This window comes from Polypterus senegalus, chromosome 1 (assembly GCF_016835505.1).
Source record: "Polypterus senegalus isolate Bchr_013 chromosome 1, ASM1683550v1, whole genome shotgun sequence".
Classification (NCBI taxonomy): Eukaryota; Metazoa; Chordata; class Cladistia; order Polypteriformes; family Polypteridae; genus Polypterus; species Polypterus senegalus.
Window position 1 is genome coordinate 255,971,012 of NC_053154.1, and position 25,040 is coordinate 255,996,051.

The window sequence follows — 25,040 nt, forward strand, 5'->3', positions numbered from 1 at the left end:
GGATATATAACTCTTATATTGATAAATGGAAAGACATGGTACAGCTGGTCCAAGCACGAATGCACCCAGGTTCTGACGGCAACCCTAATCCTTAGCTCTTCTTCTCAATAATGGGGTTGATGCTGTGCTGTTCCCTCAAGTTCTTAATACTTTGCTATATTCACTTTTTCTCTTCATTTTTTTACAATATTATATATAATTGCATGTTTGTGCTTGGTGTGTGGGTGTGTTTGTGTGTATCCTGCGGTGGGTTGGCACCCTGCCTGGGATTGGTTCCTGCCTTGTGCCCTGTGTTGGCTGGGCTCCAGCAGACCCCCGTGACCCTGTGTTCGGATTCAGCGGGTTGGAAAATGGATGGATGGATGGATGTTATTTTTGGTGGGTGTGTGTCTTTTTGTTGCTTTTGTACTGTTCTCAAATGTTCTCAGGAGACATGCAAGTAAGAACTTCTTTGTACTATGTACACTGTGTTCTATAAGTACATGTCTGTAAACTTGAACGTGGCTTTAGGGTTTGGGTTTGTTAATATGAAATGAATAACAAGAAGATGACCTGGCAAATGTCAGTAGGGCGAGATTCATGGTCTATTTTCATCTCAGTTGTACTTATATGTTAAGAAAGGTTATGTTTTAAAAAAGGCTACCAGTCCATTAAAAAAGTGTATTGCAGTACACTCTCGCACATACACCAAATTTGTGATTACAAGATACAGTACTTTCAAATCTTCTGTAATCATTGTATCACAACTTATGTGAACTTTCCATCCTTATTGTATTATACTGGCTAAACAGGTAATATGACCAGACTCTTGTTTGACCAAGCTTCATCTAAACAATGGATCCTACCAATTAATAAGTTCATTCAATGTAATAAAGCAAAGCTTAGAAGTAAATTTAAAAAGGAAAGCAAATAAACAGATTTGACTAACTGTTTGCCAAAACCTAGGTAGTTAAAGCATGCCAAGTGTAAGAATGGCTGTCACTTACACTTGCATATGGTACAGAAATGAATCAGGAAGTTTAACAGACAGAAAACCACATTAGACATAGAAAACAATTGGCATTTCATATTTTAAATAAGTAATTCAAGATGACAAACAAAAACACTATGACTTTGGAGGTTTTTTTACCTTTTTAAATATATAATAGACAGAACGAGTAATGCCATGCTGCATGCCTTCAGTCTCAGCTTTCAAATCCCAGCTAAAGACTCGCTACTTCAGTTTAGCATACCCTGACTAAAGCTGCATCTCTGTTGTTAGTCATTACTACTTAAACATAAGTAATATGATAGTTCTAATTTGTTACTAATCCTCACATATTCTGTTTCTCTTCTTGGTACTCAAATGTGGCACTTGGTGCCACTGCCCACCTGCCATGTTGTTTAGCCTACCTAAGGAAAAGTCATCTCTGATGGAGGATTGCATGAATCATCAGGTAGAGGGATCCTTTCATTGGATTGGCTGGCCCAGCACTGACTCAGCTCTGGAATGGCCAGTAGGGGGAGGCAGCTTGATGGCCGAGGTCTCCAGGACTCTGAACAAATCCAAATCGTATTATGTGATATCATCTGCTGTTGAATTCTGCTCTGTACTTGTAATATTTTTATTTTAATATATTGTATTGTTCTGTGTATTGCATTATATTGACCTTCTTCTTTTTGACCCCACTACACGCCCAACCTACCTGGAAAGGGGTCTCTCTTAGAACTTCCTTTCCCAAGGTTTCTTCCATTTTTCCTCTGCTAGAGTTATTTTTTTTCTTTGGGAGGTCTTCCTTGTCTTCTTAGAGAGTTGTGGCTGAAGGTCTGTCAAGAGGCAGGGCCTGTTAAAGCCCATTGCAGAACTTCTTGTGTGATTTTGGGCTATACAAAAATAAATTGAATTGTATTGCATGTGGTAGCGCTGCTGCCTCGCGGTAAGGAGACCTGGGTTCGCTTCCCGTGTCCTCCCTCCGTGGAGTTTGCATGTTCTCTCCGTGTCTATGTGGGTTTCCTCCCACAGTCCAAAGACATGCAGGTTAGGTGAATTGACGATCCTAAATTGTCACTAGTGTGTGCTTGGTGTGTGCATGCATGTGCCCTGCAGTGGGCTGGCGCCCTGCCCGGGGATTTGTTCCTGCGTTGCGCTCTGTGTTGGCTGGGATTAGCTCAAACAGACCCCCGTGACTCTGTGTTAGGATATAGCGGGTTGGATAATGACTGACTGACTGTATTGTATGTCACTTGTTTGTTTATCAAAAAGGTTTCATAAGTGGTGTATACTTGTGCTTTAAAAGGTATTGATAAGCTGACTAATGCACATATTTGATTTTGATATACTTAATTAAACACCAAGTTGAATTTGTCTTTTTGCATGAACTTTGGGGGCCAAAGTACAGGGTAAGCCATTGAACAGCATCCCTAGAGCAAGTTTCTGGTTAAGGGCCATGCTCACGGGCCTAACGAAGTAGGATGCCTTCTAGCAGTAGCAGGATTTGAATTGGCAACCTTCCTGATATCAGTACAGATCGTAAGCCACAGAACCAATGCTCTGCAACATAGACAAAACAATTTAGCTCAACAGGTAGGTGAGACAAAAAAGTTAAGGGCCTGACATGAGACATTCAGTAGAAGAAATGGCAGGGTAATGAATACAGTAGCTGGAGTATACGTATATTGGCAGACTGGCATGAAGCTAGATTTCCTTGTGCACATAGTAGGAACACCCATAGGTGTTGCACATTGGTTCTTCTGTCGTCATCATAAGCAACGGATAATGTTACCTGGAAACTTGGATGATAAATTTGCGTAATGAGTAAAACAATGGAAACTATATTCACATTATAACAGCCATAATTATTTTAGGTTAATCCATCAGCTGACCTAACATAACACCTTACGTAGTATTTAATGAGGTTCAGCCCCAGACAGGAGGACAAATCATAAAAGTGAGAGGGAGGAATCTTGTAACTAATGGAGGAAGACAGAAAAAAAAAACTGAAAATAAATGTTGATACATTGTCTGTAGTAATTTGGGAAAAATTCAACAATAGCATTGTTTTCTTATCATAAAGAATGATATTACAGTATATAACATCAGAGAGCACAGTTGGGGGGGGGTTCACAATGATGTTTTGAGCGCACCAATTTACTTATATTTTTTTATTTATTATTTTTATTGAATTCATTAGAAGCAAGTAACATTTCATTCAAACTAGTCAAATTTACTGCGGTGGGCTGGTGCCCTGCCCGGGGTTTGTTTCCTGCCTTGCGCTCTGTGTTGGCTGGGATTGGCTCCAGCAGACCTCCGTGACCCTGTGGTTAGGATATAACTTAACAAAACTAAATTCAATTCAACCCCCACCCAAGAGAAAGAAAAGAAGGCCAACAGTCAGATTAAAACTTTAATAGTAGAAAAGAAGGAAGCGAATCCTTTTCCCCAATATAAATGCTTATTCTAAAATGTTATTGATTAGATCCTGCCAGGTTTTTAAAAAGTTTTGAACAGATCCACAAAGTGAGAATTAGAATTTTTCCAATTTCAAATAGTATATAATATCAGTTACCCATTGACTTAACAGAGGTGGGCTAGTATTCTTCTGGTTGAGCAAGATAAGTCTACGCACTTATAGTGAAGTAAAGGCAATTACAGTTTGTTTGTCCTTCTCCACTTTAAGCCCATCTGGGAGTACACCGAACATAGCCATTAATGGATTAGGAGGGATTGTGACACCAAGGCTTTCTGATAGGCATTTAAAGATTTTGGTCCAGAATGGCCAAATGAGGCTGGAGCTCAATTGCAACGTTCACTGGTTGGATATTGCCCTGGAAAAATTTTGGACAATTTTAAATGAGATGGATGTGCTTAATAAAAATATATTAAGTTGAGTAATTGTATGTTTTGCGCATATGGAGCTGGAGTGAATTCTGTGCATGGCTGCCTTCCACTTGTTTTCTGAAATATTGAGTAAGAAATCCTTTTCCCATTGTACTCAGGGATGTTTGAAAAGAAGGGACTTTAAAATGGTTTTATATATTGTAGAAATGTTGTCTGAGTCGTCAAGTCTGATCAATATTTCTTTTGGAATAAAAGTAAGTGCAAGGTGAGGAAAATTAGACAGAATTTGTTTAGCAAAGATTCTAATTTGGAAATAGTGTAAAAAATATGTTCATAGGATGCATAGAGATCTGTGCATTATCTATGCACAGATCTCTATGTGATTTAATCCTGTATGTTTTTCAAACATTAAAAACTGTGTAAGTTTGAGAAGGTGGAAAAATGTGGTCATAGTGTAGAGGTGCCACAGATAAAAGCTATTCTGTCTTCAAGTACTTCCTATATTGGTTCCATATTCTGAGTGAATGCAGGACAATTGAGTTGTTAGTATATTGACGATAACTTGTATTTACTTGGGTACAAAGCAAGGAATATAAAGAAGTATTGCAGTATTTTATTTCTGTTTGTGGACCAAGCCTCTGTATGTTCATCTATTTGCGTCAATGTCCAGATTTTTATAGCTTGTATATTTGCTGTACAATAATAAAACTAAAAGTTAGGTAGAGCCATGCCACCTTCTGCTTTAGGTCATTGTAGGATCAACTTTTGGTTGTGTGGATGTTTTGAATTCCAAATAAATGAGGTTATGATTGAATTTAATTTCTTAAAAAAATATTTGTTAATGTCTATGGGGATACTTGAAATAGAATAGGAAGCTTAGGAGAGATATTCATCTTGATAGTGTTATTTCTCCCTGCTAAAGTGAGATGGAGGGTAGACCATCTATGCACAACTTGTTAAAGGTTGTCCATGCAGACAGCAAAATTTTGTTGAAAAACAGCTTTATGTTTACTTGTGATGTTTACCCCTAGGTATTTAAACTGATCTGTGATGATAAAAGTGAAGGTGTCCAATCTAATGTTGTGTGCTAGAGAGTTAACTGGAAAAAGCACACTTTTATTCAAATTAATTTTAAGTCCAGATAACTTTTGAAATTCTGCTAGTGCTGTTAGGACTGCAGGCACAGAATTTTGTGGGTCTGATATATACAGTACCATATCATCTGCATATAGTAATATTTTCTGTTCAAGTTCTTCTCTAATAATCCCTTTAATCTCAGAAGCATTTCAAATGTGAACTGCCAATGGCTCAAAGGTGATTGAAAATAGCAGTGGTGACAAGGGGCATTCTTGTCTAGTACCATGTTCTACTTTAAAGTAGTCTGAAACAATGTTTTTAAAACAAACTGAAGCTTTTGAACTAGTATACAGTAGTTTCACCCATGGACATATGTTCGGGCCAAGCTCAAATTTGTGCAATATAGTGAAAAGGTAGTCCCATTCATCCATTTTTCTGTATCCAAAGATAATAAGATCTCTGAGGCATTTTACTTTGTGGGTGAATATATTACATTAAACAGGCATCAAAGATTGGAAGCTAAGTGTCTGCTTTTAATAAATCCCGTTTGGTCTTGTGATATTACCGAAGGAAGCATTTTCACAATCCTTCAAGCTAGAATTTTGGAGAGTATCTTAACATGAAATTGGTGTGAATGATGAACATTGTAATAAGTCCTTATTTGAGATAGAATTTTATTGTCTCTGGCTTCTATAAATGTTGCTAATAAAAGGGGAGCTAACTTAGGTGAAATGTTTTTTTTTTTAAATTCGACAGGATAGCCATCAGGGCCTGTTGTTTTCCTACTCTGAAGTGAGTTTATAGCATCTACAAACCGGATTCCAAAAAAGTTGGGACACTAAACAAATTGTGAATAAAAAATGAATGCAATGATGTGGAGATGGCAAATGTCAATATTTTATTTGTAATAGAACGTAGATGACAGATCAAACGTTTAATCCGATTAAATGTATCATTTTAAAGGAAAAATATGTTGATTCAAAATTTCACGGTGTCAACAAATCCCAAAAAAGTTGGGACAAGTAGCAATAAGAGGCTGGAAAAAGTAAATTTGAGCATAACGAAGAGCTGGAAGACCAATAAACACTAATAAGGTCAATTGGCAACATGATTGGGTATAAAAGAGCTTCTCAGAGTGGCAGTGTCTCTCAGAAGCCAAGATGGGTAGAGGATCACCAATTCCCACAATGTTGCGCAGAAAGATAGTGGAGCAATATCAGAAAGGTGTTACCCAGCGAAAAATTGCAAAGACTTTGCATCTATCATCATCAACTGTGCATAACATCATCCGAAGATTCAGAGAATCTGGAACAATCTCTGTCGCGTAAGGGTCAAGGCCGTAAAACCATACTGGATGCCCGTGATCTCCGGGCCCTTAAACGACACTGCACCACAAACAGGAATGCTACTGTAAAGGAAATCACAGAATGGGCTCAGGAATACTTCCAGAAACCATTGTCAGTGAACACAATCCACCGTGCCATCCGCCGTTGCCAGCTGAAACTCTACAGTGCAAAGAAGCCATTTCTAAGCAAGATCCACAAGCTCAGGCGTTGTCACTGGGCCAGGGATCATTTAAAATGGAGTGTGGCAAAATGGAAGACTGTTCTGTGGTCAGACGAGTCACATTGAAGTTCTTTTGGAAATCTGGGGCGCCATGTCATCCGGACCAAAGAGGACAAGGACAACCCAAGTTGTTATCAACGCTCAGTTCAGAAGCCTGCATCTCTGATGGTATGGGGTTGCATGAGTGCGTGTGGCATGGGCAGCTTGCATGTCTGGAAAGGCACCATCAATGCAGAAAAATATATTCAGGTTCTAGAACAACATATGCTCCCATCCAGACGTCATCTCTTTCAGGGAAGACCCTGCATTTTCAACAAGATAATGCCAGACCACATTCTGCATCAATCACAACATCATGGCTGCGTAGGAGAAGGATCCGGGTACTGAAATGGCCAGTCTGCAGTCCAGATCTTTCACCTATAGAGAACATTTGGCACATCATAAAGAGGAAGGTGCGACAAAGAAGGCCCAAGACGATTGAACAGTTAGAGGCCTGTATTAGACAAGAATGGGAGAGCATTCCTATTTCTAAACTTGAGAAACTGGTCTCCTCGGTCCCCAGACGTCTGTTGAGTGTTGTAAGAAGAAGGGGAGATGCCACACAGTGGTGAAAATGGCCTTGTTGGCATTTGTTGACACCATGAAATTCTGAATCAACATATTTTTCCCTTAAAATGATACATTTTCTCAGTTTAAACTTTTGTTCCGTGATTTATATTCTATTCTGAATAAAATATTAGAAGTTGGCACCTCCACATCATTGCATTCAGTTTTTATTCACGATTTGTATAGTGTCCCAACTTTTTTGGAATCCGGTTTGTAGTATTTCTGAGAGTCTCAAGAGGTTTATCCAATTCTTCTGCACTGAGAATATCTAGCTGTGGTATCTGTAATGCACCAAAAACACATATGATTGTGTATTTTCTTCTTTAAACTGAGTAGAATATAAGGACTTATAGTAGTCTCTAAATGTGTGCATTATATTTTTATGGTCAATGATTTTGTCTCTGTGTTAATAATTACTGGTATTACATTGCAAACTTCCTGCTTGTGGATTTGTTGAGCTAAGCTCTTATTAGCCTTCTCTCCGTGTTCATAGTAATCATGTCACGATTTTAAAATTATTTCTTTCATTTCTTTTGTTGTCAACAGGTTGAGTTCTGAATGCAAAGTCTCTCTTTTCCAATAAAGTGCCTCATTTGGGACTCTGATACATTCTTGGTTTCCAGTTTATTTTTGTGGGAGAGATATAAAATAATCTGTCCTCTTAAACATGCCTTCAGAGTTTTCCAGATTTGTCTCTAAACAATCAATTTGCTTGGATATAAATTCTGTACAGTTCTCATCAGCTAATAAAAGTGGGTTAAGATGCTAGCTGCGAGAAGAGAATGTGGGGCGTAATGATTTGTGCTCCATAATTAGAGGGATATGGTGTGAGATAATAGTGTTGTACTTGCTACATTTGATCATGGGCAAAACAATTGTTATCCAAAATAAAATAATCAATTCTTGAGCAACAATGAACTACTGGTGAGAAGAAGGAATATGCTTTTTAGTTTAGAATTAGAAATAGGGTCTGATAACAAACTGTGTAATTGTTTTTGCAGTGTTGGTATCCTCCCTGTAGCTGAAGACCAATCCAGGTCTGGATTTAAAATACAATTAAAGCCTCTGGCCATTATAATTCACATTAGGAATGGATCAAAATATGTTTTGGATGAACTCTCTGTCATCCACATTGGCTGTGTAAATATTTATCAAAATCACTTTACAATTAAATAAATCACCCATAACAATCACCCATTGCCCTTCAGAATCAGATACTACTGTAAATGAAATTGTTCTATGTATTAAAATTCCCACACCTCTAGTTTTCTTTGTATAACTGGAGTGGAATATTTGGCCAGTCCAACTTCTTTACTGATTCTTTATTAATAAGTGGGTCTCCTGTAAAAATACTTTCTTGGCATTTAGACCTTTTAGGTGAGAGGATACTTTCTTTCTGTTTAATTCAAGATTGAGACCTTTGACATTCCAGCTCACAAAGTTCACTGTTTGATCACAGAGACATTGCGTCTGAAATTTTGTTGACATTTTGTAGTCTTAAATTAAGGTAGTACATTATTACATAAGATAGTTTACATAAGTTTTAACCTTAATAAGAGTTATTGCTATGAAGTCTATTGTTGTGTTGACACCTATAATTGTAAGGGTTAAAAGGATAGATTAGACATAGCATAGTCTTTTCTCTCCCCCCCCCCAAGCCCCTGCACCCCACATTTTGCCTCCCCACTCCCCCATTTTGCCTCTTCACAAAGTCCCAGTCCTCTGACATACCTAGAGACAGAGCACGTCTAAAACAAAGCAAGCACCCTAGCAGCAGTGGCATAGAAGGATTAAAGCAGGGCTATCTATTGACAATGTAGTCCAAATCCTATAAACCTAGAATATAATCTTAAACAGTCCCGAAAGAATAAACTCAGGGAATGATGTTAAACACTACCCATGCAAAAATCAGATAACGTATACTAGTACAATTCTAATACAATACATTATTGTGTTAAACAGTCCCCTTCAGGGAGAAACAAAATTATATTAGCAATTAAAACGTAAAAATAGCCAAGAAGGAAATAGAATATATAATTACGGCTAAAGTATCATTGCAAATGGACCAAATTGCAGGTAAAATCTTCTTTGCCTTGCCAGGGCAGAATTTGACTCACAATTGTATTTCAAAAGGTGTCTGGATCAATTTTCTTAGCTCTTTTTCTGCTTCATCCGGAGAATTAAAAATGTAGAACTTGCCTTGAATATTCACTTTCAATTTTACAGGATACAAGAAGCTGTATCTGATTTCGGCCTTCCGTAAGCACTGTTTAATGCTGTAAAATGTGGTACGCATAACAACTGTTGAAGTTATGAAATCAGGGAAAATACAAATGCGGTTAATTTCAAATATAATCTCTTGTATCAGTCTGAGAAATGGCATCAAATTTAATTTAGATTGTAATTTGTTGAAGTGTACAATGAGGCTTCTAGATTTTCAGGCATATGTAAACGATAAGCTGCTGATATCTCAGTGTCTGATTTGAAGTTTTCTCCAATTATTTTAGAGAATAGTTCAGCTATGAATTTCACTGGGTTTGGACTTTCAGGGTTTTGAGGGAGACCTTTGATTCTGATATAACTTCTTCTGTATCCATCTTCCAGTGCAGCTAGTCTGTCTCCAAACACTTTGCATTCAGAACTTGCAGCCATTTCTTTTTCATCAGCGGTAGCTGCCAATTGTTGAAAAAGTTCAAAAATAGTCATGAACATTTGCTTAATATCTTCAAGCTAAGCACTAAGTGCTCTAAATTTATTCTCAAACGTACTCGCATTTTCCTGTATTTTTTCCTCAATTTTTATCTAGCATGCCTTTAAAGTTTGCCTCAAAGATTACTCCTGGTCTGTAAAACTTCTCATTTACCTTCTTTATGTCCTTTATATCTTTTTTTATATAATTTGTGACCTTCTTCATATTACTCTTTAGCTCCTTTATGCCAGAGAAAGGTAGTTATTGCAGTAATCATTGTGGTAATTCAGCTCAGACTGTTCATTTCGGACTTCTCCGTGCACCACAAGTGAAATAGCAAGCCTGGTTGGAGTCATTACTGCTGATTCTCGTGGGTAGTTGACAGCAGGGCTAGTAAGGCCATGCACAGTTCCAATGCAGTTTTGCTTCCACTTTCACAATTGGCAGGAGCCGATGCTGCAGAGTCAAGTCCCTAAAGATCCCCTTTCGTCTGTCTGTTCCAGGTCAGTCTCTGGCAGGCCATAGCTTGAACTTGAAGTTGAGGCCTGTTAATATGAAGCTTTAGCTGTCTTTTCCATTTCTTTCTGAGCCCTTTTTCTGCTACCCATGCCTGTATATACCTGCACTAACTTTAATGAAAGCCCCTTGGGTTCAGTAAATATAGGATACCTTGTGTTAATGGTAAAAAAAAGAAAATGACACTGCTGCTAATGGAGTTCCATCTCAGACATTCATCAGCCGAAACTAACAAGACCAAGTCTTATTTACCTACATTTAAGATTCCAGGGGGTTGAGCACATTGACAGATAGGTTTGGTCAAGGACTGGCTAGTGCTGGTATGCAACAATTTACTGCAGGTACTCAGCTGTTTAAATGGAATTATCCCAGTACACTGTATCGGTGTATATTGGGTAAATGTGGTCTTTTACATGAGAACTCACATGGTCCCAATCCAGCCTTTAGAAAGCAATAGCAGATTATTTGGAAGCAATTATAGCACTTATTCGCTCTGACTTTTTGAAAATATACAGTATGTTTATGCATAAAATCAATATCTGTAAGCAAAGGAATCAGATGTCTTGGGTTCAAATCCTGAGCCTATTCATTATTTGCATGGACTTTGCACAATCTCTCTGTGTGGACTGTACTCTAGTTTTATGCTCATTTTCCAAAAGATGAGCTTGTAAGGTTGATTGATAATTTTAAAACATCTGCCAGTGTATTTGAGTGTGGATGTATATGTAAATGACACCCAGGGCTGTTTTCTGCCTTGCACCTGATACAGCTACAGAAAGGTTCCTAACACAGACCCATCCTTTGACTTTGAAGCATATTAAGTAGTTTCCATCCATCCATTTTCTTGCAGAAAGCTATCTCATAATTAAACCCTAGAAAGTTTCCTGTAGTGGTGATGATTGTCCTTTATGCAAAGCATGAGGTATAAAGTGCTGTTCCTGGGCACTGAGTCTTTCATTTCCTGGTCTAAGGCAAGAGTTTGTTTTTTTTGTGCAGTATAACATGAGTAATATCTACAGTGGTGCTTGAAAGTTTGTTAACCCTTTAGAATTTTCTATATTTCTGCATAAATATGACCTACGCGTAAAACATCATCAGATTTTCACTCAAGTCCTAAAAGTAGATAAAGAGAAACCAGTTAAACAAATGAGACAAAAATATTATACTTGGTCATTTATTTATTAAGGAAATGATTGAATATTACATATTTGTGAGTGGCAAAAGTATGTGAACCTTTGCTTTCAGTATCTGGTGTGACCAACCCCCCTTTGCAGCAATAACTGCAACTAAACGTTTCCAGAAACTTTTGATCATTCCTGCACACCGGCTTGGAGGAATTTTTGCCCATTCCTTCGTACAGAACAGCTTCAACTCTGGGATGTTGGTGGGTTTCCTCACATTAACTGCTTGCTTCAGGTCCATCCACAACATTTCAATTGAATTAAGATCAGGACTTTGACTTGGCCATTCCAAAACATTAACTTTATTCTTCTTTAACAATTCTTTGGTAGAACGACTTGTGTGCTTACAATCAGTCTTGCTGCATGACCCACCTTCTCTTGAGATTCAGTTCATGTACAGATGTCCTGACATTTTCCTTTAGAATTCTCTGATATAATTCAGAATTCATTGTTCCATCAAAGAAGGCAAGCCAACCTGGCCCAAATGCAGCAAAACAGGACCAAACCATGATACAACCACCACCATGTTTCACAGATTGGATAAGGTTCTTATGCTGGAATGCAGTTTTTTCCTTTCTCCAAACATAATGCTTTTCATTTAAAACAAAAAATTCTATTTTGGTCTCATCCATTCACAAAACATTCTTCCAATAACCTTCTGGTTTGTCCACGTGATCTTTAGCAAACTGCAGACGAGCAGCAATGTTTTTTGGGAGAGCAGTGGCTTTCTCCTTGCAACCCTGCCATGCACACCATTGTTGTTCAGTGTTCTCCTGATGGTGGACTCATGAACATGAACATTAGCCAATGTGAGAGAGGCCTCACAGAGGCAGTTGCTTAGAAGTTACCCTGGGGTCCTTTGTGACCTCACCGACTATTACACGCCACTCTTGGAGTGATCTTTGTTGGTCAACCACTCCTGGGGAGGGTAACAATGGTCTTGAATTTCCTCCATTTGTACACAATCTGTCTGACTGTGGATTGGTGGAGTCCAAACTCTTTAGAGATGGTTTTGTAAACTTTTCCAGCCTTATGAGCATCAACAACTCTTTTTCTGAGGTCCTCAGAAATCTCCTTTGTTTGTGCCATGATACACTTCCACAAACATGTGTTGTGAAGAGCAGACTTTGATAGATCCCTGTTCTTTAAATAACACAGGGTGCCCACTCACACCTGATTGTCATCCCATTGATTGAAAACACCTGACACTAATTTCACCTTCAAACTAACTACTAATCCTAGAGGTTCACATACTTTTGCCACTCACAAATATGTAATATTCAATCATTTTCCTCAATAAATAAATGACCAAGTATAATATTTTTGTCTCATTTGTTTAACTGGTTTCTCTTTTTCTACTTTTAGGCCTTGAGTGAAAATCTGATGATGTTTTAGGTCATATTTATGCAGAAATATAGAAAATTCTAAAGGGCTTACAAACTTTCAAGCACCACTGTATACTGTATATGCAAAGAGTCCTCAATGAAGGGTCTACATGTATATGTTTCAGCCTAGCAGAGAGCATCAGGGAGCTACAACATACTGTGCAAGGGTTCCTGATATGTATGATGAATATTTCTATTTGGTGTCACTTCACCCATTAAATATTGGTCAAATTTGGGTGTACAGGGGAAAACCTGGGTCTGCTAGAGGGAACTAGGAGTAATGCTTCAGGGCTTCAATTTGATATGTGGGATTCCAGAATTGTAATTCCCAGAGATAACTGTAAGTAGTTCATGGCCGAGACTTAAGAGTCTGTTTCAGCCATAGAGACAGTAAGCTTGGAGTCAAGAGTGTTGTTTCACTCTGTTCTGTTGTAACTTTGTGTGTTTCACTGTGTACATCCTTTCTTTATTTTTATTATTATAAAATCTTAGTTTTGGTTATTTTGGCCTCTTTGGCTTCTATTTGGAATTGAGGATGGCCCATATATAGTCCATAAAGTGGCAAACTCCATTGGATAGCCATCCACAACATGAACTTGTATCTGTTGAAAAGACAGCTATAAGCCAAAAAAATCTGCTATAATGATGGTGAGTTCACTTGTAGGTTCCATAGTGGCCTTGGCTTTGGTAAGTTTGAGAATAGTATTTGTTTTTTATTTAATTCACTCTAACTATTGTTCTTTAAGCCAAATACTTTCTATGTGATGACTGTACAGAGCATAGGAAATAAAGGCCACACCTGGGCTATTTACTACAGAACAAGAAGCATCTAGTTGCAAAGCACCAATACTCCTTCTTTAATGGAGAATTATTTGAGCCTTCAAGTTGATCTCATGCTTGACCTTTGCTAGTCTATTATCCCAGGATTTTCAGGGCCACAGCCTCTCAATGTGGCTAAACACATTGGGTTCTGATAAAGGGTGATCTAAGGTGTGGGAGAGGCCTGGATGACCCTCTATTGATATATAATCCTGAAATTCTTTAAAGCTCATCACATCAAATCATTTCATCCACGTAAAGTGAACACTTGACCTGTCATCTCTCTAGTCCAACTGATCTCCAGATACTACCTGATGTTTTTGGTGACAATTTTTAGGCAAACTCCTTTGTGCCTCTTTTGAGGTTTTCTTTGTTTTTTACAGTTTTTGCTAATAAATCCTTTATTTAGAAAGATTCTTTGTTTGCCCTTTCTGTATAAGCCATGGGTTTACACTTTCCCTGCTTCTTGTGGGGCTTATTTTGGAACTATTATAATTGTTAAGTCCTATTCCAGCTGAAGTCAGCAGGTAGCCTTAGGGGTGTGATTGAAGCCCCTAGCTTGTTTTTGGAGGCCTCACCTTATTTGGCTTTGGAGAAACTAATGATTCCATGGCAAAATGATTCTTCTATGTCCTGCTTCAGTCTTATTGTGTTCTTCATTTTTAGTTTAAGTTCCTTTTTTATGACTTCTATGTGTAATTTAAAGTATGTTTCATATGTCTATCATGTTTATTTATGACCCATTTATATTATTACTAGGAGGTTCCCTCCTGATCGCTATGCTCACCAAATCCCCGCGTGCACTACGCACCAGCCACTTCGCGTCTCTGCCGCTCGCGTTTTGAAGAGGGGGGCTGAGAGCTCCCTAAGGAGACCTGGTCGCTTCTCCGAAACCCGCTCTTAAACGGTGATAGAATGGGAAACAAATACAGTTTTTTTCTTTATCTCCTCTTTGCTCAATCAGCTGCTGGCTTGCTGCCATGCCGTGCAGCATGATCTGCATCTTGCACGGCACTTTGAACATTTAAAAGCCTGTACAGCAGCTGTCCTACTCTTTGTCTTTTATTTCCAGCCCTCGGGCATGGTTAAATCTTTTGGCACAAAGTCTCGTCTTGCGATATTTTTTAGTTTATGAAAATCTAACAACATCACATTAAAGTTCGATAAATTCTGAAAAGAATGATACCAAACATATATATGTAGGTTTTAAAATAAGCGCAACAAAAACGCCATATAAAATCGTTGTACTTTTAGGCTTAGGATCTTATATATATAGGATCGATTTTGGAAATGGGTTTGATGTCACCAAATCACTGAAACTGAAGTAGATTCTGATTCAAACAGAAGTATATTCTATTTGAGTGATTTGGTGTGTAGGGGTGTGTAACACTGAGATTAAATTATAGGCACACAACAAAAAGGAGCCGCATAATGTTAGTGTAGGTATATATATATATATATATGTAGGTTTTAAAATAAGCCCAATTTAAAGGATGACAAAAAAATGTCACATAAAATTGTTGCGCAAAATCGTTGCACTTTTAAGCTTAGGATTTTATATATATAGAGTAGATGCAGCTTAGTTTGTATGTATCGTCACATGCTTGGTTATGTCCCCTGTGCCCTAAGAGGCGGGGCCAATTGTCTGTCTTCAACTGCTGTCGTTATCCTTTGACTTTTGGCTTGTCAAAGAATATCAAGAGCATGAAGAATGTGGATGATGTCTTGAAACTAAATGAAGAATTGGAAAAAATACATGTTATACATACATTTTATTTTTTTATTATTAATACAAAGTACGTTCTTCTTTGAAAGTCTCTGGGCAATCGAGGCTGCTGTATTATTGGAACAGCCTTATCACATCCTCATTCTCACTCATACTGATGCTGGTCTCATCTTGGAGTTTATTCAAAGGTACTGTTTGTGACTGGAGTGGAATTTTCTTAAGGCAGCAATGTCAGAAAATACCATACTATTGAAATGGTAAGGAGGGCATTACAAAGGACAGATGACACCTTGTTGGAATTACAAACCCAAAACAGAGAAACCACAAAACATATTATAAACATTGTGACCCCCACTCCCTACTGCCCTAAGTTACAAGTGAACTTCTGTATCTCCAATTGCGCCCCCTTAAAGCTGCCCATTTTTGTGATTGTTGCTGTAGCACTATCGGGATAAGTTGTTTCTGCCATGATCATCTAATCAGAAAAGAGGAACACATCCAACAATACAATTTAATTTTAAATAGTAATATTACATTACCTAAACCTCTGTTGTTTCATTATATTTTGGCACATGGAAAGGCTAGCCCTAATATTCCACTCCATTGAAATTATTTTCATTATTTAACAAAATTAATGCAGTTTTAAAAGGTCATATCAAGTTCTTATTTTTGTTATAGCACATCTGGACTGCATTTCAATACATGTCTTTAAAAACAAATAAATTACCTTTAAAATGTTTAAAAAGATTGCATTGCATGGCTCTTGACAAAAAGGGATCTACAAGTTGAAAAATGTTTTTGCACAAAGGAAAATGCATGAATTTGTTTACTGGAAGCTTGAGTTTCAAGTTTAAATTCTTTTGCAGGACATGACTTGCACTAAGTTGTTAAAACTAAAGTAAACCACATGGTCATATGCAGTAGAAAAGGAGCAGCCTTGTCAATTTACCATTCAACCAATGCTGACAGATTCAGATATTTTTTATAATTGTTCCTATAGCTCAGACCAGGTGCACTTATGTCTTGCATCATGATGGTCTTTGAGAGATTGCTCCTGGACTATATGAGTCCTCTTTTGTTAGACCACCTGGACCCACTGCAGTTTGTCAGTCAGACAAAGATTGGGATAGAGGATGCAACTGTCTATCTACTCCACAAGGTTTACTCTCACCTGGACAAAGCTAGCAGCACTAGGAGGATTATGTTTTTTGATTTCTCCAGTGCTTTCAATACCATCCAGCCATCCCTGTTAAGGTTTCAGCTCAGGGATATGAGGGTGAATAAGCCTATGATGTCCTGGATAATGGAATTTCTGTCTGGCAAACCATACTTTGTGAGACTCAAGGACTGTTTTTGATGCAGATGTGAGCAACACTGGAGCACCACCGACTTTAAATTTAACACCAGGTCATGTCACTTGCAGAAATTCACAGATTATTCGGCATTTAAAGGTGATAAGACAAGGTATAGGAGTCTGATGGAGAACTTTGTTTCAGCAAAACCAAGGAACTGGTTATTAAATTTTACCACACCAAAGAGCCTCTATGTCCGGTCATTATTCAGGGAGTGGATGTAGAGGTGGTCCACTCCTACAGGTGCTTGGCTGCAACATGAATGAAAGGTTGGACTGGTCTCAGAAATATATAAGAAAGGGCAGAGCATGCTCTTCTGTCTTAGAAGACCGCGTTCCTTTAATGTTGGAAGTGACATCCTTCACATCGTCTATAACTCTGTGATGGCCAGTGTAATTGTACACGCTGGGGTGTGCTGTGCTGGTAACATCACTTCAGGAGAGGCCTACCAAATCAACAAGCTAATTAAAAGGGCAAGCTCAGTTATGGGATGCACTCTGGACCCCCTGTAGGTAGTAGTGAAGGAAAGAATTAAAACAAAACTGAGTGCCATTATAAACAATAATGCACATTCTCTCTCTGATCAACTAACAAGGAGTACTTTCAGCCAACAAATTATTCAACAGATGTGTGTCAGGAAACACTACTGGGGCTCTTTTATACTAACAATACATCTGCAAAATGCTTCACTGTGACTTTGACTGAGATGCCAAGTCAAAAGTTTTCTTTTCTTTCTTTTTAAGTTTTTCTTCCTTTTTAATCATTCTGATAACTGTTTAGACCATGGTGTGTGTGTATATATATTTATTTTATCTACAGTATCTATTTATGTAATTATTTATTTAAAGAGCTTCTTTAAAAATCCATATTTCCCCCCGGGGACAAATAAAGTTCTATCTATCTATCTATCTATCTATCTATCTATCTATCTATCTATCTATCTATCTATCTATCTATCTAGTGAGAGAAGTTGTACATTTTATTTTATAAAAAATGCAATTATTGGGTCTATATTTTAAACATTAACACAAGAAAATGTTTAATATTTGGGTAGCAAAACAAGAATTTCCCTGAAATTTAAGTTATAATGTACAGTGTCCATAAATTCTTTTTTGAACCTAATAGGTTGATCACAAATACATCCTAGTTTATAATGTTTTCAACTACATTCCACAATATGAAAATTCAAAACTGATTTGATAATTTCAAATGTCTTCAAATAACCTCTTGTTTCTCCATGCAGCATTATGCAAAATCCTCGGATCCTAATCTAACATTTGCACATCACTTCAAGGTAGATATCTAGGTATTTCTTTTTGTCATCAGTGAAAAGGATGGCCTTTTGTTAAATGAGAAGGATCAGCCTTTTCCTTTTGAAATAAAGCATGGTCTGTGGAGCTTCCCATTTCACCTTAAGGTCCTGGTTGGTGTGTAACTGCTTAATGTCTGTCTCTGACAAGAGAAATTGAAAATTAATTTATACTTCATGCAAAGGTGAAATTCAGATTTTTTTCTGAAAAAAAAAAAACATAAATAATTAAGCAGAAAGCAAAGAATTCACTTCTTTCTCTGTGCTTTGTTCTGCCCATTCCTTAAAATACAGGCATAGGAATTTAGCATAGAAAAATAAGGTGAAATTTTTAATGACTGGTCAAGTACTTTGTAGCAACCAGTGTAAATAAGAACAGGAGGATGAACAGTTGTTGGGGCTTCTCTGAGTTTATTGTTATTTCAAGTTCCATATAAACAGAACACTATTATTAGCTCCTCTACTCGGGTTATGGAGGACACCTCCAAAGCATAAGAAAAAGAACATCCACATCTAAACATCCTATTGAATGCCAGTATCACTTACTAGGAGTGGTCTCTCAGATAACTGACATGGGGGTATGTCAGACAGGCCAACTACAGTTGCTGATTGCTTCACTGCACCATGTCAATTTAAATAACTAAAAATTACTGGCCATCACGGATGTGCGGTCAGGAGAGGTAGGGGAAGCAGGGGAGGCAGAGCCTCACCTGTCATCATGAAAAGTAAAAAAACCTAATAATGATAGCATAACATATCTATTAGTTAGATGTCCATTGGTCTGTGCTATAAATTTGTGTTCTTTATGATTCCAATAATTTTGATTAGTTTTATAGTCAAAATCGCTGAATTAGCACATTACCTGTTGCAAATGCAGGGGAGAAATGCAAGGTGTGGCCGCAACTAGCCTCACCTCACATCACCTTGGTCTGTGCTCTCCCTCGCACACAGGGTTGATGCATGCAATTGGTACATGTGTGTTACTGTCTCTGTATGTCACCAATATAATGTTTGCAGACACGTTTATTATACAGCCCGACTTTCCACAGTCTGGCTAATATCTTTAATGAGTGTGTGTGACATATTTAGTCTTGCTGATTGGACATAAAACCACAGTGAAAAAGCACAAGGCAAGGCAGACAGTACTGTGCCGCCCTGAAGGGGGCACATGTGAGCCCAACAGGTGCTCGTTGCTGCTGTTCTTCTACACAGAGGTGCCAATAAGTTAGAGATATCAGAAAGTCAAGTGCACTGCAGCGGTCCGTTTATTTTTATTTTTTTTGTTCTGACTGACTTCCAAAATGGAAGATTAAGACTTTTAAAACTACAGTAAAGGAAAATAAGGAGGACTTTTATAAGAAAGTGACAGAGATTTTCATGGAGAAGGATAGGCGCATGGACTTCATCTATACTAATAAAAGGCAAAGACCTCACTGACTGACTCACTGACTCACTGACTGACTGACTCATCACTAATTTTCCAACTTCCTGTGTAGGTAGATGGCTGAAATTTGGCAGGCTCATTCCTAACAGCTTACTTACAAAAGTTGGGCAGGTTTCATTTCGAAAGTCTACACGTAATGGTCATAACTGGAAGCTATTTTTTTACATATACTGTAATGGAGTTGAGCTCGAGAGCCATGGGGGGCGGAGTTTCGTGTGACATCTTCACACCTCCCATGTAATCACGTGAACTGACTGTCAACGCAGTACATAGAAAACCAGGAAGAGCTCCAAAAAGCGCTGAAGAAAACATGCATTATATAATTCAGAAGGCAGCGAAACAATAAGAAGCGAGCGAGTGACATATACAAGCATATTCATGAGTGCTGCTACTTCAGAAACAAAGCACGGTGTAAACCTAAAGTTTAAATTAAGTTCATAGACAGGCTGCCGCTGGCGTTTGTCATGCCCACGGGTAATGCGGGATACAAGTTTAATGAGAGGGCGGGATATAAACAAGAGTTTTGATCACTTTGTAACTAAGTTAAAATTGCAGGTGAGGGCTGTGCTTATGCAAATTCGAGACTGTGTTTGTGGGGGATTGACAGTTAAGGCGGGTGGGGGAGTCACGTCATCATCTCCCCTCCCATTCACCTCATTTTGCTCTGAGTTGCGCTCCGCAGCTAATGCAGTGTTACGACTTTGTGACGCTGCCACCAAATACTCACAGAAAAATACACAAGTAAATACACAAGCTGTGTCTACAGTTTCTCCACACTGCATCCTCCAGGCACTACTTACAAAAGGTTACATTGACAATCGTGTTATTTTTAAAATGTTTCCTTTTCTTAGCACAAGCACAGCTGAGAAGCTTCGATGCATGTGCTCCATAAAGCGTTAAAAAATCACGCATTTAATCACAACCAAAGGGGAACTTCTGTCAATGCATGATTTCCTGGTACACCGATTACATTGATCAGCGCCTCCCGTTTCATTTTACCCTCGCACCCCCTTGGTTTGAGAAGAAGTATGAAAAAATATGAGGTTAACACAGAAAAACAGATCACCAATTGAAGCTTTATGAATAATCGATTCGCCATCAATAATTGTTTTGGTAAAGCCATACTCAGTGTAATTTTCCTTCCATTTTATAATTTTTCCGCCACTAGCCATGATTAAATGAACGGTAAAAAAGTAAGAGCAAAGCGAGGGTGATTTATTCAGGCAGGCAGGCGACAGCTCAATAGCTCGAATTTGGATATAAGTAGCTTCTATTTAGTCACCAGAAATATCTTTGTTAGGAATGGAAGTTGAATTTAGTCTTTAAATTTCAATGGCAAAGAAAAAGTCATGCAATGATGACTACATTTAACTATATAAAGTCAAAACTTGTATATATAAAGTCATTCGCGAATATATAAAGTCAAAACTTGATTATACAAAGTCACTGTCGGAATAAATAAAGTCAAAACTTTAATATATAAAGTCAGCGTCAGTATATATAAAGTCAATACTTGTTTCTGAATATATAAAGTCAAAACCTGAATATATAAAGATGGCGTTGGAATATTTTGGAATATATAAAGTAAGCGCTGGAATATATAAAGTCAAAACTTAAATATATAAAGTCAGCTTCGGAATATATAAAGTCAGCACTGGAATATCCATCCATTTCCCAACACGTTGAATCCGACCACAGGGTCACGGGGGTCTGCTGGAGCCAATCCCAGCCAACACTGGGCGCAAGGCAGGAACCAATCCTGGGCAGGGCACATGCATCATTTTCAAAACATTAACCAGTGTTTTTTTAATTTATTTTTCTGAATACGTTTTTGTTAACTTAGTTCAGTTCAGAGTCATTTCAATCAATAGATTTTGACTTTCACTTTATATATTCAGGAGTGAGTTTATATACTCTGATGTTGACTTTATATAATCAGGAATGACTTTATAAATTCCGGTGCTGACTTTATATATTCAACTTTTGACTTTATATATTCCGACAGTGACTTTATATATTCAAGTTTTGACTTTATATATTCGGGAATGACTTTAAATATTCAAGTTTTGACTTTATATATTCGGGAATGACTTTAAATATTCAAGTTTTGACTTTATATATTCTGACGCCGACTTTATATATTCACAAAATCAATTTATTTGCCTGTTTGGCACCCCATAGTATATGTGTGTGTGTATATATGTACACATGTATGTATGTATATATATACTGTATATATATATATATATATATATATATGTCAGCAACACTCATGACAATGACAAAACAACTACATTGTCAATCATGTTACGTTATTATTAAAATGTTTCCTTTTCTTTTTACTTCTCAGCTGCCAAGCAGGTATTTTACTCGATATATATATATATATATATATATATATATATATATATATATATATATATATATATATATATAGATATGACAACAACACTCATATCAAAGACAAAACAATTACATTAACAATCATGTTATGTTATTTTCTTTTTCATAACTTCTTTAACACACTACTTCTCCGCTGCGAAGCGTGGGTATTCTGCTAGTTTACATATAAAGGTAAGCCCATAAACAGTTTTCAATTTTATAAAAAATGGTATCAGACTAAGAAAAAAAAACTAATGTTTAAAAACTACATTTTGACCTTGAATAAAATGTACTTTTGTTTTTCTTGTTATCTTTTTGTTAAACAGTTTGTATTAAAATTGATTAAAGCATCAGAATTATAAGCTTTTAAAATATAAATATTTCAATTAAGGTCAAAATTGAAGTCCGTTTTTTTGTACACCTCTGTATACTTTCATTTGTATTGAATGAGTATGAATTGTGGAATCACAACGGCAAATTTAGAACACATAGAAGGTGCAGAGAAATTGTACTCTCTCTGCTCTCTCTCGCCACTATAAATGTAACATTCTTTCTTAGCCAAATATGTACCTTATCTATCTGTGTGTGAAGAATGCTGATAAGATAGGAAACATAACCAGTAGTGTATGTGCATGCTGCCAACTGAATAGTGAATAAGCTACTTTTTTGGGTTCATATATTTGTAAATTTCACTCTGAAGGAGTCAGTGCCTCTCCAGCCATGAACCGATCCGCACGTCACTGCTGGCCATGCCATATTTACTAATCGTGTTGCTGTCTTGCAGCACAGTTGTGCTCGATCCTTTGTGTGACAGCCAATAGCATGCTGCTCTTGCTATATGAGGAGCTAACAGGTATGGCAAGTTCAGTTGTAATCTTGGCCCTTTTTTCTTTTTTTCCATTCAGACATCAGACAGACAATTCTCTCTTCTGCTTGGAAAGTCCAAAACACCTACTGTGTATTGCTTATTCCTTATCACTACAGTAAATGCATTGTTCTACTGGCTGAGCATTAATAGGTTGTCAGCACTCATGCACACAATGACTGAAGGCAATATCAAACCTGTTTAATTTTGGAGAGTATCATGGTGCAAATCACATTATGAAATCAGCTTCATGGAAGCATGTTGCTGAATGTCTCCATCCCACTAAAATGATGTAAATGTAGACTTGTAGTGGAGTGTATATCTAGCATAAATATTTTGTATGTCTTTATATGTAAGCCACACAGACCAAATGTAATATTAGTGTTTCAGGAGGCATGTTTTACTTTATTGATAAGGACTGCGATGCTTTGATGTTTATCTAACCAACCTTACCTCCGCCCCCAATCTTGTCGCATAGTGTGGGGGAGGAACGATCTCCTCAGTCCGTCAGTGGAGCAAGACACTGAAGGTACTCCTCTGCCTGGAGATGACACTGTTAAGTGGATGCAGTGGATTCTTCATGATTGACAGGAGTTTGCTTAATGCCCGTCACTCTGCCACAGATGTTAAACTGTCCAGCTTTATTCCTACAATAGAGCCTGCCTTCCTAACAAGTTTTTCCAGGAGTGAGACGTCCTTCTTCTTTATGCTGCCTCCTCAGCACACCACTGCGCAGAAGAGGGCACTCGCCACAACCGTCTGGTAGAACATCTGCAGCATCTTATTGCAGATGTTGAAGGACGCCAACCTTCTAAGGAAGTATAGTCGGCTCTGACCTTTCTTACACAGAGCATCAGTATTGGCAGTCCAGTCCAATTTGTCATCCAGCTGCACTCCCAGGTATTTATAGGTCTGTACCCTCTGCACACAGTCACCTCTGATGATCATGGGGTCCATGAGGGGCCTGGGCCTCCTAAAATCCACCACCAGTTCCTTGGTCTTGCTGGTGTTCAGGTGTAAGTGGTTTGAGTCACACCATTTAACAAAGTCTTTGATTAGCTTCCTGTACTCCTCCTCCTGCCCACTCCTGATGCAGCCCACAATAGCAGTGTCATCAGTGAACTTTTGCACGTGGCAGGACTCCGAGTCGTATTGGAAGTCTGATGTATATAGGCTGAACAGGACCGGAGAAAGTACAGTCCCCTGCGGCGCTCCTGTGTTGCTGACCACAATGTCAGACCTGCAGTTCCCAAGACGCATATACTGAGGGCTGTCTGTAAGATAGTCCACGATCCATGCCTCCAGGTGTGAGTCTTCTCCCATCTCAGTCAGCTTGTCCCTAAGAAGCAGAGGTTGGATGGTGTTGAAGGTGCTAGAGAAGTCCAAAAACATAATTCTTACAGCACCACTGCCTCTATCCAGGTGGGAGAGGGATCGGTGTAGCATATAGATGATGGCATCCTCTGCTCCCACCTTCTCCTGGTATGCGAACTGCAGAGGGTCGAGGGCGTGGCGGACCTGTGGCCTCAGGTGGTGAAGCAGCAGCCGCTCCATGGTCTTCATCACATGTGATGTCAGAGCAACAGGCCCGAAGTCATTCAGCTCACTAGGACGTGATACCTTTGGGACTGGGGTGATACAAGATGTTTTCCAAAGCCTCTGGACTCTCCCCTGTTCCAGGCTCAGGTTGAAGATGCACTGTAGAGGACTCCCCAGTTCCAACGCACAGGCCTTCAGCAGTCATGGCGATACTCCATCTGGACCCGCTGCTTTGCTGGCACAAAGTCTCCTCAGCTCTCTGCTCACCTGTGCTGCTGTAATTGTGGGTGGGGATGTCTCACCTATGCTGGTATCAGCAGAAGGATGGTTGGAGGATGCAGTACTCCGAGGTGAGAGTGGGTTAGGTGGTCAAACCTGTTAAAGAAGTTGTTCATTTGGTTTGCTCTCTCCACGTCTCTCTCGATGGTGGCACCTCGCTCCAAACTGCAGCCAGTGATGATCTTCATCCCATCCCACACTTCCTTCATGCTGTTATTCTGCAACTTCTGCTCCAGCTTTCTCCTGTACTGCTCCTTCGCCACCCTGAGCTGGACTCGGAGTTCCTTCTGCACGCACTTGAGCTCATGCTGATCACCGCCTTTAAAAGCCCTTTTCTTCTGGTTCAAAAGGCCCTTGATGTCACTTGTAATCCATGGCTTGTTGTTAGCATAGCAGCGTACTGTTCTTACTGGAACTACAATGTCCATACAGAAGTTGATGTAATCAGTTGTGCAGTCAACAGCCTCTTCAATGTTCTCACTATGTGA